Source organism: Cuculus canorus, chromosome 9 (assembly GCF_017976375.1).
Source record: "Cuculus canorus isolate bCucCan1 chromosome 9, bCucCan1.pri, whole genome shotgun sequence".
In the NCBI taxonomy this organism is placed as follows: domain Eukaryota; kingdom Metazoa; phylum Chordata; class Aves; order Cuculiformes; family Cuculidae; genus Cuculus; species Cuculus canorus.
The window spans coordinates 27,623,228-27,639,675 of record NC_071409.1 but is presented as its reverse complement, the minus strand read 5'-3'; the positions used below and the strand labels follow the sequence as shown (position 1 = coordinate 27,639,675).

The 16,448-nt window shown below is 49.6% G+C and overlaps 2 protein-coding genes across 12 annotated transcripts in view; one reads left to right on the top strand and one right to left on the bottom strand.

Moving 5' to 3' along the window:
• Nucleotides 1-16,448, bottom strand: part of ANAPC13 (anaphase promoting complex subunit 13) — a 259,639-nt gene that overhangs the window by 188,491 nt on the left and 54,700 nt on the right. The gene's annotated exons all lie outside the window — the stretch shown is intronic.
• Nucleotides 11,096-16,448, top strand: part of LOC128852994 (uncharacterized) — a 143,798-nt gene continuing 138,445 nt past the window's right edge. For 5 of the 11 annotated variants that reach the window (XM_054074066.1, XM_054074068.1, XM_054074072.1 and 2 more), the window contains exon 1: nt 11,106-16,386. The gene's annotated coding sequence lies outside the window, so the exon portion shown is untranslated. Of the gene's footprint in view, nt 16,387-16,448 lie in introns of all 11 variants that reach the window. The other 6 variants (XM_054074063.1, XM_054074062.1, XM_054074070.1 and 3 more) reach the window with 4 other exon arrangements.

Below are 16,448 nucleotides of genomic sequence, written 5' to 3'. Positions count from 1 at the left end.
CACATTGGACCCAGTGTCTTTGAAGTCACTGGTGCCTCGAAGGGCCTTCTACTGGAGGTAGTTGAAATGGAAAAGAAATAAGGGGGGGGGGGGGGGCTGCCTGGAGCAGAAATGCATGGGGAAGAAAGGAGATTGTTTAGCCTGTGTTCCTTTGACAAGGGAGAAAATGAGCAATATGGAAACCTCTGTCCTGTGCCAGAGAGGCTGGGCATCTTGGGTGGATGCATGGATGTTTTGCTGCTTGTTTGAGATGAAACATGCCATCTTCCTGCAATCTGTGGAGAAAGATGCTGGTGAGGAGGTTTGGGCCAATGAGAGCCTCAAGAGGACATGATGGTTTGGAGGAACAGTGGGTCTGGCCAGGCTCTATGGTGCATCATGGCTTTAGGCTAGAGGCTGGTTGGCATGTGCTTAGAGGTGGATGTGGAGGCTTCTATGTAGTAGGTGGTAGGACACATGGTGTGTGGAGCTCTGTGTGGGGACTTGGGAGGTGGCAGGTTTCTGCTGCTATGGCAGCTTCTGCCACCCTCTGCCTCAGTTTCCCCATGTGGCAGGTAGACTGAATGATGCTAATGGCTCCTAGTGAGCTTTGGGCTCTGCTCAGAGCTGATGGAGAGGTAGGGGCAACTGTTCTCCACAAACCTGTTGTTGTGAGAGATGTCTTGGTGAAAGCGTAAAGAGGCATTGTGACATCCTTCTGTCTTTGATAGGCAGAGAAGTAATTTTTGAGCTGTAACATCAGTTCCCAGGCTTTCAAAATGCTGCTGACACTGTGAAAAAATCTTTTGCTGTTGTGCTGTGTAGCCTGGGGGGGTGTGTGTGTCACAGTTCTGAGTACTGACCAAAAACCCTGGAAATGTTTTGAGGGAGGAATGAAAATTTCTTTCAATTAGTTCAGCATTTTTCAATCAGTTCTCGTTGCAATCAAGAACATCGTACTGAGCTCAAGTGCTTCTTTGAGAAAACCTTAAAAAAAATCATCTGGGGAAATGAGTAGAGGAAGTGACCCCTATCTAATCTAGACTGATAGGCTGTAGAAGACACATCTTCAATGAGTAACAAGGTCCCTTCACTGTTCCTATGTAAAGACAGTCTTAGCCAAAACTCCTGCAATGTAGCAATTCAGAAATAAATGTCAGCAGCTCCTTCATGCCAAGAATATTTAGTTATCAGCAGAAAGAAGAAACGTTTCTGATAAACCAATGCAAATGGAATGTGGGGATCAGGGGTGAGATCAGCACAGGGTAGCTCTGGTTTCATGTGATTTCCATGCTTTGAGAGTACCAAACCAGAGCAAAAGGTCTCAGGCAGGTAACGGACACCTACCCCACCCTCCTCAAGAAATGTTTAATGTAATGGCCTGTTGTGCTCTGCAGAAATACAAAGGGGCATGAAGTGCACGGCATGTGCATTTTTTTAATTAGAGAGAATGTGAAAATCCATACCCTGATGAAGCAGGCTTTGTGCTGTGTGCGGTTTGAGCACAAAGGAAGAGAGCTCCTGCTCTTCTGAGTGCGCAGCAGAGTAGCAGGTGGTGGTGGAGGAGAAAAAGGTGTGTGAGGGCAAAATACCTCCAACTAGGCAGTGATTGTGGCTGGCCAGGAGTAGAAAAAAGTCCTGATTCTTGCTGCAGGGTGATCAAGTCTATTATAGCTGGAAACTGTGACTCCATGGCAGCTCACTTCTAGGTCCTTTGGATCAGGGGCAGGTGAGAAACTGAAGGAGAAGTGCCTGCAGAAAGGCTGACCTTTGCCGAGGGTGAGGGTTGTGCAAAGCAGCAGCCTCCAACCCTGGCCGTGGACCGGCAGGGTGTGATGGAGAGGGTGGTGCTCTTTGCACTGGCCTGGGTTTGGGATTGGAGAGGAATAGCTGGAGATGCTCTCTCATGAGTGTTGGGATGGACTTGGGGCCACCTCCTTGCTCCCAGAGGTGTCCCATGGCATGTCTGGCAGCTCCATGGATGCCTTTGCTGGGGGAGCCCCCCTCTGAGACATTCTGGGGAGCAGCCTGAGCTCTCTCCCTTCAGCGGGAGCCAGTTCACCCTGCCCTCCTCTGAGCACTGCCTCTCAGAGGGAATATCGTGACCTGTGTCCTTGGGGGCTGCCCAGCCATCCGGGATCGCAGCAGAGCTGCCGAGTGAAGTATCCGGCCCCGCTCCCTCCTGCCCGGCCCCACAGGCGGGATTGTTTCCACGGCAAGAGAACAATACCTCTCCTTCCATCCAAGAAACATTTATTACATGATACGTTTCAGATGTCTCTTCGGGGAGGAGAGGGAAAGCAAAGGAGAAATAGATCTCTTTTTTTTACGGCAGCGCAGCATGTTCCATCCCGTAATGGATTAATTATCCCTGCGCTGGTGGGGTGAGGGGGGGATGTTTGGAGCAAGCGCCAGGGTTGCCTTCCAAGTGGAGCAGACGTGGATATTTCTAGACTCCTTTTCACAAAATAAAAGGAGTAATTAATTAATTGGGAAGCTTTCACGTTCATTATAATTCCCTCCCTCTCCTGCTTTTCCTTTCCCCGCTCTGATTGCATGAAACGCAGAGAAGGGTAAGGAGTTTAGGAGTCTATTGTGCTGCTCTTTCCCGAGCCCTTGTCAACCTCCCCTCTTGCTTTCATACCTCTGCCTTCTTTTCTCTCCCGTTGAAGCCCTCAGAGGTCAGAAGCATTTCCTGGTTTTCTTTTGCATGCCTTGAAGGAAATGGTCTGGGCCAGATTATCTGCCGGTATAAATCGGCACTGATGTACAGGCTTCTCCAGCTGAATACTTTACCGCGCTTCTGGAAACTCCCTTCCATCCATCAGATGGTCTAGAGAGGAGAACCATCCCTCTGGGCCTCCTCCTCTTCAGCTGGGGAGGAAGGCAAGGGATTAATACTGACAATTCAAATGCTACCCAGGTAGAATATAGAGGCTCCAAAGCCCAGGAGGTAAATGCTGTTACGATGCCATTTCCTCGTTCGTTCTCGTTTTTTATTTCCACCTAGCCAAGCTGCAACTCAAGCAAGGAATATAAATCCTGCTGTCCCTCAGCTCCATCTGCTCCTGGAGCTAAAGAGATACAAAGCATGCAGCTGGAGTGAGCCAGTCCATTAAGGAGTGTTCTGTAGAGTGGGCTGAGCCAGAGATGGAGCCAGGGATTAGAGGACATCCAAGAGCAACTGCAACCTCTTTGAACAAAGCACAGCTTTTCTGATGCACCTAACAAAAGCTACCTTTCCTGGGTACAGAAAATTGGAAAAACCTCTTCTCGGAGCAATAGATCCCATTGCTTTTAACTCCGTGAGACTCAGCGATGGGCTGGTGGGAGGCGTTTTCAAATGAACATCACCCTGGAGATGAGGAGCCCTCAGCAGAAGATCTGAGTTCTTGCTGGAGGCATGGTGCTGGTCCATGCCTGGCTGACAACCCAACGTCCTGTAGGAAAGTTTCTGGATAGCCTAGCCTAGAAAAAACTCTGTGGTTCCTGTGTTGGTGTTTTACCTACCCACAAGGCAAGGAAGGGATTTGGATCTACGTCCAAAAGTGAGCCCTGGCCATCAATCTACAAGTTAAACCCCCAAGCATCACCTCTCTCTCCTTACCCAGTCCTGTGAATGTTTGACCCAGTTGGGCTGAAGGTTAAAAAAAAAATCACAAAATGAAAAAAATCCCCTGCCAGAGCCTGCCACCTGCTGCCCGACCCCCACCCCCCGCCTTTTGTTTTTGGATGAAAAGAAGTGTTCTGATGCTCAAGGGAGGAATCTGCTATGTCTCAGAAAGCCTGTTTTATTCTTTTTGTCTGCTGCCTGCCTGGTGCGCTCATGTGCCATTTGCTGATCTTGGCAGTGGGTGGGAGTTTGTGGAGTGAGAATGAGATTTCTCCTTCTCCTCTGTTGGTACAGGATGGGTTTGTCCTGGCTGCATCCCTCCGTGTCACGAAATAAATAATGGGGAGATGAAGAGCTGCTGTCCCACTCAATGTTGCGTTCAAAGGCTCTTGGTTTACTAAAGAGCAGGAAAGGCTGTTTCCAATAATAAGTTGCCTGTTGTTCTTCTGCCAAAACCAGGTTTAATTAAGTGTTTGTTCTTTTACTGCCCTCTTCCGAACCACTCAGCTTTGCTCCAGAGCAGGGTGACAAAAGCAAAATTGTGTCCCGATGTGTTTGTTTGAATTTGTAAGTGAATTTGCTTGGGCGCTAATCCCAACTTTTCCCTGGTGCCTTTCCAAGAATATTCGAGCAATGAAATTTTTACTGGCAGGGAGGAAAAAAAAAAGTCATGAAAAGTAAATTTTGAAGTCACATTTGCAGGGTTTTTTTTACCACTATTGATACCTGCAGTGCTAAAATATCCTGACATGGTCTTAAAACAGATTGGAGAAGATTTTTATGAATAATGAATTGTGATTTCTTTTTATTTGCCTTCTGGTTCTGGTTGAACTCTTAAGGCTCTTGAGTTTTTCTTTGTAATCACAGGGCCTGGAAATTGATTTTCCCTAGGTCTGAAATGATGCATCTTTGTAGCTGAGCTTGCTGAAATGCAGATGTTGGTCCCTCAGCATTTCTTCAAATGTTGGGTTTGGTCCAGTTTGGACCAAAAAGCGGATATTACTTTATTTCCCCCAAATTTTGCTTTGAACAGGCAATTCTATAAACAAATTTTAGGTTAAGATGTTATAAGCCTCAAAGTCTGCTGCCACTCTGTGCAACCACCATTTCAGTTAGCTTCATCTGTACCAGTAAAGGGTTTCCTAGGGTCACAGACTGAACTAATTCAGGTGGGAAGGGTCTCGGGAAGTCTTTACTCCAACACTTTGCTTGAAGGAGGTTTAGTTTTGAGATCAGACCAGGATTTGAAATGCTCCAAGGATGAAGATTGCAGAGCCCCTCCAGCAACCTGTACCACAGTTTGACTGTCCTCGCGGGGAGTCCAGGGGTTCTGGGAGGGGCTGAGGGCCCTGGGGCTGTTCAGTCTGGAGAAGGCTGAGGGGAGACCTCATTGTTCTCTGCAGCTCCCAGAAAGGAGGTCGTGGTGTGGTGGGTGCTGGGCTCTGCTACCAAGTCACAAATGACAGGACAAGAGGAAATGACCTCAACTTGCACCAGCGGAGGTTTAGGTTGAATATTAGGAAACATTTATTTCCTGACAGAGTGGTGAAGCCCTGGCAGAGGCTGCCCAGGGAGGTGGTGGAATCTCCACCCCTGGAGGGGTTAAAAAAACATGTAGGGGTGGCACCTGGGGACCTGGTTTAGTAGTTATGGTGGTATTGGTCTGATGGTTGGAATGGATTAGCTGAGAGGGCTTTTCCAAACTCAGTAATTCTATTATTCTATTCTGGATCCCTGATGTTTTCTTGACCCATGCCTGTCACAGGACTTCCCCAGCTCAAAGAAGGTCAGCCAGGCCAAAAATTCCCAGCTTTTGGACAGATGACTGATCCAAAGGCATGGCCATGGCTTGGAAAAACAACCAGCAGGGATTTCTGAGAGCTGAAATTGGCCAGGCATCCTTGCTTTAGCTGCTGCAAGGCACTGGGCTGTGGGGTGCTCCTGATGAAACGTTTTCTTCAATGGGTTATTGCTTTCCAGCAAAATTCGATTGCATCAGAAGACAACTGACCAGCTCCTTTCCTAATAAACATCACCAAATCATCTGCTGTTATCAGCAAAAGAATGAGAACTGGCAAAAATTTAATTTGAAATGAAGAAATAACTAATACTGGGTTGGGAAACCAACTTTTCCACTCCAGTGGGGCCTGGTGCAATGACAGGGGATTCAATAAACAGTGCCATTCATATTTTAAATATTTGCTAAGTGAATGTAGAGGCAATTGTTTGGGGAAGTATTTGTCAAATAAACTCAAACAACAGATGCATTCGAGGAAATTAGATTTGTCCACCTGATCCTGCAGAAACAGGAGAAGAGGCTAAATTCATCAGATAAACTGTTCATCTGAACTGTTTGTTCTCCTCTATCCACCCTCCAATCGTTATTTTAGAGAGAGTACAAGTGTTGTAGGCGCTGTGCAGAAAACTTATAGGAAACAGATCTCTGGCTGCTGAAGCCCCCAGTCTGCACGTTGGACGTGGCAGATAGGAGAGGATTTAGCACTCAGCAGTTTGGGGAAGAAGGGGAAGCCTTCCTCAGAGTCATGAATCCCAGCCCTACCTCCACATTAGTGACTCGGTAGGTTTGTTCCATTTTAGCCGGCTGCAGCAATGGTGGCAGCTGCCACCTTAGCCACCACGGTGTGGATTGAAGCTGGAGCTGAAAGCAGAAACTGCCACAGCTAGGAGGGAAGCAATAGCTTTGTGGAGAAATGCCAGGTCAGGTCCTTTGGGACTTGAGTGCTGCTTTCAGGTGCTTTATACAAACTCAATCTCCTGCCTTCCTCACAGCACCTGAAATGAGGAGGCAATTGCTCCAGGGTCTCTCAGCTGTGGTGATTTAATGCTGTAGGAGATGGGCTGTGGACAGGTGTTGCCCATCTCCATCCATTATATATGGGAAGTTGTTAGCCAGGTGCTTAAAGCAAGATGGGTAAATGTGACTCACTTTGTTTTGCAGGCAGGACCTGTAGAAATCAATCTTATAGCTGCCCTGGCTTCACAGGGTGCCAGACGCAGAGAGCAGAAAGGGGGTCCTCAGGGTTAACTGCTGACATCTGAGGCTGTCGTGACCGCAGAGAAGAAGGGGTAGATACAGTCTCTAAAGCAGCCTGCAACAGTTGTTGAGAGAAGGAAGAGAAGAAGGAATTTGTTTTTCAGAAGAGCAAATCCAGGAAAAAAGCTTGAAGAGAGATTCAGGAAAGCAAAGGATTCAGTATGGCTGTTGTCAGAGCACAGACTATTTCCCAAATGGCTTGGGAAGCTGAGATCAGGACAGGAGGTTCTGTAATCTGGAGGTGCAAGATGTAAGGTCAGGAGCCAAATCTTTGAGCGCAGAAAGCAGAAAACTGAAGCTATAATTTAGGCTTGAGAAAAGGAGATGAAGCGATGGGAGAGCATGCTAGAGCAAGACAGGGAAGAGCTCAGCTGTAGTGGATGCAGCAGAGCAGGTAGGGTGAGAGATTCGGTGTGCAGCTTTTGTTGGGTTTGCTCTCCAAACCATACTGAGTTTATGCAGTCATGGGCTGGGAATTTGTGCCAGAGTGGCTTGCATCAGCTTTGTTGGCCAGAAGGATTCTTCTGGAGTGGGAAGTGCTTGCATGCAGCAGGGTGCCTACATGACCCTGCCTCCTGCATGGATAAGGCTTGGTTGTGGCACAGGACTGGGATGTTGGGAATGACTTTCTTCTCTGTGGGTAGGCAAGACTGCTTCCTTGTCTGTGGTGGCCAAAGCAGGGTGGGCTGTGCTCAGCAGTCCTGCAGCATTAGGATACAGCCCAGTTAGGGGTGCAGGAAGGATTTTCTTCCCCTACTCTGAAAATTCATGTTAGTGGGTTTGGTTGCTTTGGTTCAGCTTCAACCAAGAAACTAACTTTCCAAAAACCTTAACTCTCAGGATTAGCAGCTGAGCCTTTGATTAAGCTAAAAAAAGTCTTGAGCATAAACTTTGAGCGTGGACTTCTTGTCCTCCAAGCTCATGTTCTGTTGTGCTGTGAATGGTATGCAAGAGGTGCACCCATCCTAGCTCTATGGCATTGGCTTGCCACGGGGGAGTACAACGGGGCTCCTTAATGGGGAAATCCTCCCCAGGCAGTCACTGAGATCCAAACCAAACCCACCTGTTGGAGCTCTGTGCTGCACTGATGGAAAGCAGATGTGTATTTGGGCAGGTGTGGTGTGGGATGGCTGCCAGGCTCAACTGCACACAGTTCCAGGACAAAGAGACCCTCCAAAGATAAGTCTGTAGTTCCGATGACAGGTTATTAAGTTTTTTTGCTGCAGGGCAAAAGCTGTCCACTTTGTAACACAGCTGCTGATGAAGTCATGTCCTCGTTTCAGGGAACTCTGACAAGAGGCAGATCTGGCCTTTTTCTGTCCAGTAACATATTACTTTGCCTGTTTTCATTCTGAGGTTTGCAACTTGGACAAGAAACTTGTCTGGGTGATACACCAGTTCCTGCCAAAAATCATCCAAGGACAGGCTGTTGGGTTTGTCCAGCCTGGAGAAGAGAAGGCTGTGGGGAGACCTTAGAGCAGCTTCCAGGGCTGAAAGGGGCTCCAGGAAAGCTGGGGAGGGGCTCTGGATCAGAGAGGGCAGGGACAGGATGAGAGGAATAGTTTTGAGCTGAAAGAGGGGAAACTGAGATGAGATCTTAGGAAGAAATGTTTTGCTGTTCAGGTGGGGAGGCCCTGGCCCAGGGTGCCCAGAGCAGTGGTGGCTGCCCCATCCCTGGAGGGGTTCCAGGCCAACGCTGGTCCAGTGGGAGGTGTCCCTGCCCATGGCAGGGGGTGGGACTGAATGGGCTTTGAGGTCCCTTCTAACCCAAAGCATCCTATGGTTCTATAATTGCCTGTGCAGTGCTGGGAGGTTCTGTCATTTCTCTGTGCTGCAGCTGGTGTGTGCTGCCCCGGGGGGAATGACGGCCTGAGGTCATAGCCAAGAGAAGGAGGATGGCGTCTTGCCTCTGTGCTAGCACCATCTCCTTTGACACCTGCACTTGAATTCCTGGCCAGATGTCTCGTGCCATTTCAGTCCCCAGCCCAGCTATATACAGAGCAACACTAATCAGCCTTTAAATGCTGGAGACATTAGGAGAATTATCTCCATATTTTACAGCTCTCTGGTGGATATCTTGGTGCACCGCAGATGCTAGGCTCTGGGTGTGACTTGTGGAGCAGGGACTCTGTTTTACTGCAGGTCGGATCTGGAGATCTTCCCCACGTTGCTGCATGAGGCTGCCTGGTTCCAGGGTGGGGATACTGAGTGGTCCCCAAGCCCAGATTATGGCGCAGAGCCTTTGTACGACATTGCAGATGAGCGGAAGGGCTGCCCATCGTAATAAAAGGGCAGAGGAATTAATTTGATGAGAAGACTGGCAAAGCAGCTTGTTTGCCGTATCCCCAAGGAGACGGAGCCATTCAGTGCCTTTGTGGAATGGGCTCCGTCACTCGATTTGTACGCATCCTGTACATGCCTCATTTATTTAGAACGCATTTATACTAAACAAAGCAAGAACAGAAAAGGCCGCTCCAGTACAGCAAAGCCAACCCTCTCTGGAGTCAAGGCTGATACACTGAAGCTTCTGGAAACCTGTGCTTCATGTTAATCCTTCCACTCGCACTGCTGGGTACTTTCCCTGTGCGCTTCCTCCTGTTTAACTGTGAATGAAGTCAGGATTTGCTTTCCCATGTCAGCCCCTCGCTGCAGTGGCCGTGATCCGATCCAACAGCCTCTGCTGCACCATGGAGTCTCTGGCAGAGCAGGGAACAAATAAGGGGCTGTGCTGGGCCTTCTGTGGAGGAAAATGATATTTTTGGGTTGATGCACTGAGGATGGAAACCAAACCAAATGTCACCCAATGCTGCTCTGACATCCCTGTGTTGGCTCTTCACAAACTGCAATGAGTCTGTTTAGAATCATAGAATAGTTTTGCTTAGAAGGGACCTCAAAGCCCATCCAGTCCCACCTGCTGCCATGGGAAGGGACACCTCCCACTGGACCAGTCTTGGCTTGGAACCCCTCCAGGGATGGGGCAGCCACTCCTGCTCTGGGCACCCTGGGCCAGGGCCTCCTCACCCTCACAGCAAAACATTTCTCCCTAAGATCTCATCTCAATCTCCCCTCTTTCAGCTCAAAATCGTTCCCTTCATCCTGTCCCTGCCCTCCCTGATCCAGAGCCCCTCCCCAGCTTTCCCGGAGCCCCTTTCAGCACTGGAAGCTGCTCTAAGCTGCTCTAAGGTCTCCCCACAGCCTTCTCTTTTCCAGGCTGAACACCCCCAGGTCTCTCAGCCTGTTGTTGTACGGGAGGTGCTCGGTTTAGACTGAGCACATCTCCTCCTGGCCCCCACCCCAAGGGCGAGCGCTCGGTGGGATGCATAGGCATGGGAGGTTTCCCCTTGTCTCATTGACTGGAGTGGGATTCACCGTGTGCTTCTGTCTTGGAGAGTATTTAAACATTTCCCCCTGCCTGCAAGAGTGAGTAGAGTTTTCCTCATCGACCTCAGCTGTGAAGCTGGATGGAAAGAAATTGCTCAGGGCTCTTATTTGCACTTTCTGTTGGACATGCTGAGCCGTCAGCCCGAGGGTGCGGGCATGGGGAAGATGGTGCTGGGGAGAGACCTGCCTCCCACCCTCTCCAGCAGCTTCAGCTTTGTTCTCCATCACATCCTTCTGAAAAATCTTTTACTTGGGAAGAAAGAGGTTGGCCTTCTTATGGTCAAAAAGGAAAGCACTTTCTTTAAAACAAAAAGCAAATAAGAGAGAATAGAAGAATTTTCCTAAAGCTTAAGCTTTGCCGAAACCCCATTTTCCTTTGAGAGAAGGAAGAGAGGAAACGAGGGAAAAGCATCTGACTCGTGTTAGGTACTCGCATGCAGGAGCATAATTTGTACTGTTTCTCTTTGCTTCCTCCTCTGACAGAGCAGAAAGCCCGACGAGCTGCTTTCTTTGCCATAAGCGTTTTGCCTGAAGACTGCCCTTTTGTATGTTTGTTTCATGGCGCCAGCAGCGAACAGCGGAGGTGGCGCGGCGGCGGAGCCCCCCGCGATGGAGCCGGGGCTCGTGTCTGAGGGGCGGTGCGGGAGCGCTCCCCCTGCGCGGGTCCCTGAGGGGCGGTGCGGGAGCGCTCCTCTGCGCGGGTCCCTGAGGGGCGGTGCGGGAGCGCTCCTCTGCGCGGGTCCCTGAGGGCGGTGCGGGAGCGCTCCCCCTGCGCGGGTCCCTGAGGGGCGGTGCGGGAGCGCTCCCCCTGCGCGGGTCCCTGAGGGGCGGTGCGGGAGCGCTCCCCCTGCGCGGGTCCCTGAGGGGCGGTGCGGGAGCGCTCCCCCTGCGCGGGTCCCTGAGGGGCGGTGCGGGAGCGCTCCTCTGCGCGGGTCCCTGAGGGGCGGTGCGGGAGCGCTCCCCCTGCGCGGGTCCCTGAGGGGCGGTGCGGAGCGCTCCCCCTGCGCGGGTCCCTGAGGGGCGGTGCGGAGCGCTCCTCTGCGCGGGTCCCTGAGGGGCGGTGCTCGCTCTTACCCACCGCTTCGGTCGGACCGGCCTGCGCCACGCGGCCGGGAAGAAGCCGCTGCTGCCGTCGATGTGGTGATTGCTTTCCTTGTCCCTCCCTTTCCCTCTCTCTCTTTCCCTCTCTCTCCCTCTCTCTCCCTCTCTCTTTCGAGGATCAGATTGTGCTCTGAAGAGGTTGGGATTTGTTCCTGTAACTTTGGGTAGTGCGCCCCAATATTTTCGTTTGTTGATGTTTGTCGGAGCCAGAATAAACATTGCTTTTGGCTTTTCCCCCGAGAGTGACCTTGTCGGCCTCCGGATCGCCGCAGGGATAAAGGAACCCCGGCTCGTGGGTCGGGGTGGACAGAGGGTCTCTCCTTCCCAGGGCCTTCTGTGTCTCGTGCTCTGCCTCTGGCTTCTCCAGAGCATGGTCTGGTTGCTGTCAGTCTCCAGGCTCTGCCTCAATCCGCTGTTGGCCTCTAACTTCTAGATGGACTCTTGCCACCCTTTTTTCTTTAAATACCCTTCTTACCAAAGTAATTTCTACTACTCTCTCAAGTTACCTCTGACCAAGACAGGAGCTCCATCTGTGTTGGCACCTCTTCACCACATGCCCTGCGTGCCAGCCTCGGCAGCGGCTGCGGCACCGGGGACTCGTCATTCGGCCGTCGATGCAAATGGGGGAGCAGAGGCTGCTCCCGCTCCTCCTGCCCTGCCTCCACCAGCAGAAATCTCCATTTGCAGGGGGATTTTCTTGGTTTCTCTTTCACGTTTCCTGGCTCCTCTGTTCAAATCCGAAGCGGTAGTTCAGCAGAATTTGTTTTGACAAAAGCAAAGGATATTCCCAGCCAATTAAAAATATGGTAATGGAAAGATGGGAAAGAAACGCAGCGCTTCCTCTGCTTGATGGGTTTGTTGTTTGCTGTCACTGTGCTTAGAGGGATTAAAAGTGCATGCTGGAGGTCTGTGTCAGATGGGATGTTAAGCTCCTGAGCTATAACCGTGCTCTTGGGAGCAGTGAAATATTAATTCATTACTGGTGGGGATGGAAGGATTCCTTCAGTACTTTTCTCTTTGGTCTGTATGCTTTCTCATGTGGGTGCGTACACACAATTGTATCTCTTGCTGCTGGTGACCGGAATCTAGAATTGTTTAGATAGTTTGTCTTCTGATCTGGTGTCTGAGATGCTTTGCAAGGACAAGGTTGGGCCAGGTGAGGAAGGCCAGAGCTCTTGGAAGACCTGGTCCCACATCCCTCCTCCCGCATGAGGGGCCCTGTGGTCCTGCACGTGTTTCTCTCTGGATTATGACTTGCAGCCATGGGTAGCAGTGGCCTGAATTGTTCATCATCCTCTTCCTCTTAGACACTGCAATGGGTACCTGATGTTGTGCAAGCACCCCAAGCAGGCAGCCTGAATGCAGCTCGGAGTGTCGGTGCCTGCTTACTGCCTCCTCCCATGGTGTTGGGTTAATTGGTGGGTGAAGCCACGTAAATACACCGGAGTGTAAAACTGGACTCCTTAGAAGTATCTTGGGAGGGTTACTTTCTTGTGTACTGAGTGTGCCATGGCTGCTAGAAGTCTGTGTCCTGATTTTCTTCAGTGTGTTAGAAGGCACAGATGACAAGCTATGGATAGTCTTGAGGTGGCACCTTGGGCTGTTTTCAGAGATGTCACTCTTAGCAGAAATCAAGCATATGGAATTTAAGAGGTGGCAAGAAACTGGAGATACCTCCATCCTCTTACTCTGGGTGTGCTGGAGAAGCAGAAGCCCTTGCCTCCACAGACAGGATCTATGATCTCTTCCTTTCTCTCTTTGTCTTTTCATTCACTGCTATTTGGTCATCCTCTCTCACCACTCCTCAAGGGTTAAAAGTCCCTGGGTTCTGCTGTGCTCACTGGAAAGGAACACATGAGAAGCATTTCAAAGGTGTCTGGCAGTCTGTGGTTCAACTCCCAGCTTTTCCATAGCTTCATGCTCGTTTCCACTCCTGCTTGTTCATTGAGTTGGTAAAGGCAGAAGGTGAGGAGGATTTGCCTTAATCTCCATTTGTAAGCTGCTGGCACAGGAACACTGATATCCTGGCATCTCCTTTGAGACAAACTCTCTCCCTACTACTTGGCCCCTGAGCGCCATAGCAAAATCTGTGAAGGCTGATATGCAGAGTGCTAGAAGGTTGAGTTACTTTCTCGTAGGCAGCTGGAGAAGCACGTACAGGTTTACATCAGGCAGCAAGAAAGGACAGACTCTACAGCACTGCTGGTTCTTAACAGGAGGCGCAGACTTATAACATCAGCACTTACTGAATTAATTTACTGTGAAGCACCAGTAAAGCTCACAGTTCTTCTGGTGAATTCCAGTTTTGAGAAAAATCAAGAAAGTAATTACTTGGTTCGGTCATTAATTACTCACTACTGGACATTTTCAAAGGTGTAGTATGAAAGGCCTGAGGCAGCTATCAAGAGCAGTTCTAATGCTATTGATCTATTTGTGTTTATTGTGAAATCTCTCTGCTTTTATGACATTTTATTGAACTGGAGGGGACAGATGTGTGGAGCCAGGGAGCGTGAGCTGCTATCTCCCATGCTTGGCTACTGCCATTGCCCTCTTGGTGGGGTAGTGGTGACTTCTCAGAGCACCCCTTGGAGGAAAGTGTGGCTGACTGGTGGGAACTGGGAACTCTAACCATTGCCCATTTGTACAACCCAGGCAGTGCTTGGGCACGATGAGAGATCCTCTGCCTTGGACCATGCTGCTGGTAAGACAGACCCACTGCCGGAGGGGAGGGAGGAGCAGAGCCAAATAAAGTCACTTGCTCTTGGAAGAGAAGCATTCAGATATCCTGGCATCCAGATCTGGCCCATTCTTAAGTGGGTCAGTTGGCTCTTGAATGCCTTTCACTGGCACTTCCATTATTATATCTGCCTGATGACAGTTCTTCAAGCATTCCCCATGCTGCAAACAACTCCATGCTTCCATTTATGCTTCCCTTCTTGTGGTTCAGTAGAATCACAGAATTATGGAATGGGTTGGGTTGGAAGGGACCTCAAAGCCTATCCAGTTCGACCCCTGACATGGGCAGGGACATCTCCCACTTGATCAGGGGCTCCAAGCCCCATCCAATCTAGCCTTGAACCCCTCCATAAATGGAGCAGCCACCACTGCTCTGGGCACCCTGGGCCAGGGCCTCCCCACCCTCACAGCAAAACGTTTCTGCCTAAGATCTCATTTCGATCTCCCCTCTTTCAGTTGAAACACGTTCCCGTTTTTCTATCCCTGCACTTCCTGATAACACCACTGTGGCCATTCACTTTGAAACTGGACATTATCTGGGAAAAAAGTTATTTTCCAAGGAACTGAGGCCAGGAGGGGCAGACAGAGGATGCCTAGGAGGTGGTAGATGATGCTTTCCTTCTTCTGTAGCCCCTGGGATAATCCTTTCCTGTTCCTTCAAATCGAAACAGTCCAGCTGCCACCCCCGAGTGCTGTAGTGCAGAGATGAGGTTAATCCAGGCGAAAGAGAAAGGTGGAAGCCAAAAGCTGCACATCTGTCTTCCGGTGAGCTGGAAGTGTAGCAGGGAACGGTGACAGCTTCTGGAAAAGGGCAGGATTGTCATTTGGTTTCCAGGGGGTTTCTCTAGGTGGACCAGGGTCTCATGAGGTTGGTCTTGGTTGAAGCAGGATTAGTTCTGGCTTTTTTTCCCAGCAGTGAAAGGCACGGGCTTCCCATGTACGAACTTAGTCAGAAAATGCCACCATGCCATTATTATTAATTGTTTTGCCTTGTACCTCAAAGAACTGGAAAAAGCAACACACATTTAACAGTGCCAAAGGGATGCGGCTGTTCGGCTCGTGCCCGCTGGCCTTTCTCCTTCTCCCATTGTACTCGGTATGCAAAATTGAATCACACCCTTCTCACCCGCTTCCCACCGGGGGAAAGGTGGCCTTTAAATCGTAATATGATTGCAGACGATGTAGCAGAAGAGGAAAATGAGATGAACTTTAAACTCCCCTTTGCTTTACAAATTTGTTCATGTCTTCCCTCACAGCTGCTTCGTCATGCCTATTAGGTTTCCCATTTTCTGGGCAGGAAAAGTTGAAGTGAATGTTATTATCTATTCAGCATCTGACTTGGTGCCTTCCTCCCCTCCTTTGTCTGTTTTAATCAGAAATTTTCAGAGGTTTTGATTGGGCTGCTTTGATCAGAGCACAGAATCCCCCAGATATGGGATCGTTAGCTCTCATTAGCAGAAGAAACAGTTTTCTGTGATGGTGCCCATCCCCATACAGCTAATTGAAGAATCATCATGGTAACTTTACTGCCTCATTACTTTTCATGGATACCTTAGATGCCTCCAAGAACTGACCAGGCTGAAAAGGAGCAGGATAGAAAAAAAAGAGCGGAAGGGACCGGTTGTTGAATTAATTAGCAACCACTAAAGGAAGCGCGTTGCATCTCTCTGTGCAGCAGTGCTGGTGGATGAAATTACGAAAATGAAATTAAGAACTTGGCAAGTTTTATAAGGAGGCTGGGTTGGTATTTGCATATCAAACGTCAGCAGAATTTTGGGAACAGTAGCATGCGTTTTGAAAGGGATTTTGCTCTTTGTGCTTGAAGAGTTAAATCAGTTTGGGGCTATTAAAATACTGAAGAAGGAGACCTGATTTGCACAAGTGCTGTCACTAGGAATCTTATACTTCAGGCTGGCATGTCCCCAGATTGGACACTGGACAAGATGGCCACAAGCCTGCTCCTGCCTGTCAGTTCCCCTGCTCTTGGGTTTGTGAGGATGGGATGGAGGAAATGGAAAGGAACAGGCAGGAGGGAGAATATTTATTAGCAAAGAGGAACATCTCTGCAGCAGGCTGAGAGCCAGTGGGTCTGCACCAGCCACGGAGGAGCCTGTACTCGGAGCAGGTCACAGAGCTGGATCTCAGCCCTGGCACTTCTGCAGTCATTTCAATTAATGTCACCGTTCACGGCAGAGCTCAGGGATGGGAAATCTGCACTACTGTGAAATGTGATAGTGTTGTGCCCTGGGGTGGTTCTTTGGAAAGTGCTGAAATATGCAGTGCCATTTCCTGAAGAGAAGAAGGTGTGTGAGAAGAACCTCATACCTGAGGGCTCCTTACTTGGTAGTGCCAGAATGGGACCCACCCATTTAAGTTGAACGCGAAAGGCCTATGTGGGAGCAAGACATCTTTTTCTTCTTCATGTAATTCCTCTTTTTTTTCTTTTGCAGAAAAAGTATCTAGCTGCTGGAACAGATTATCAGTAGATGCAACCAGTTCTCCCTCGCTGCAAATCATCCAGGTCATGTTGTACACCTATGTAAAAGATATGCTCCAACAGAAGTCATTGGTTTCCCTGAAGGT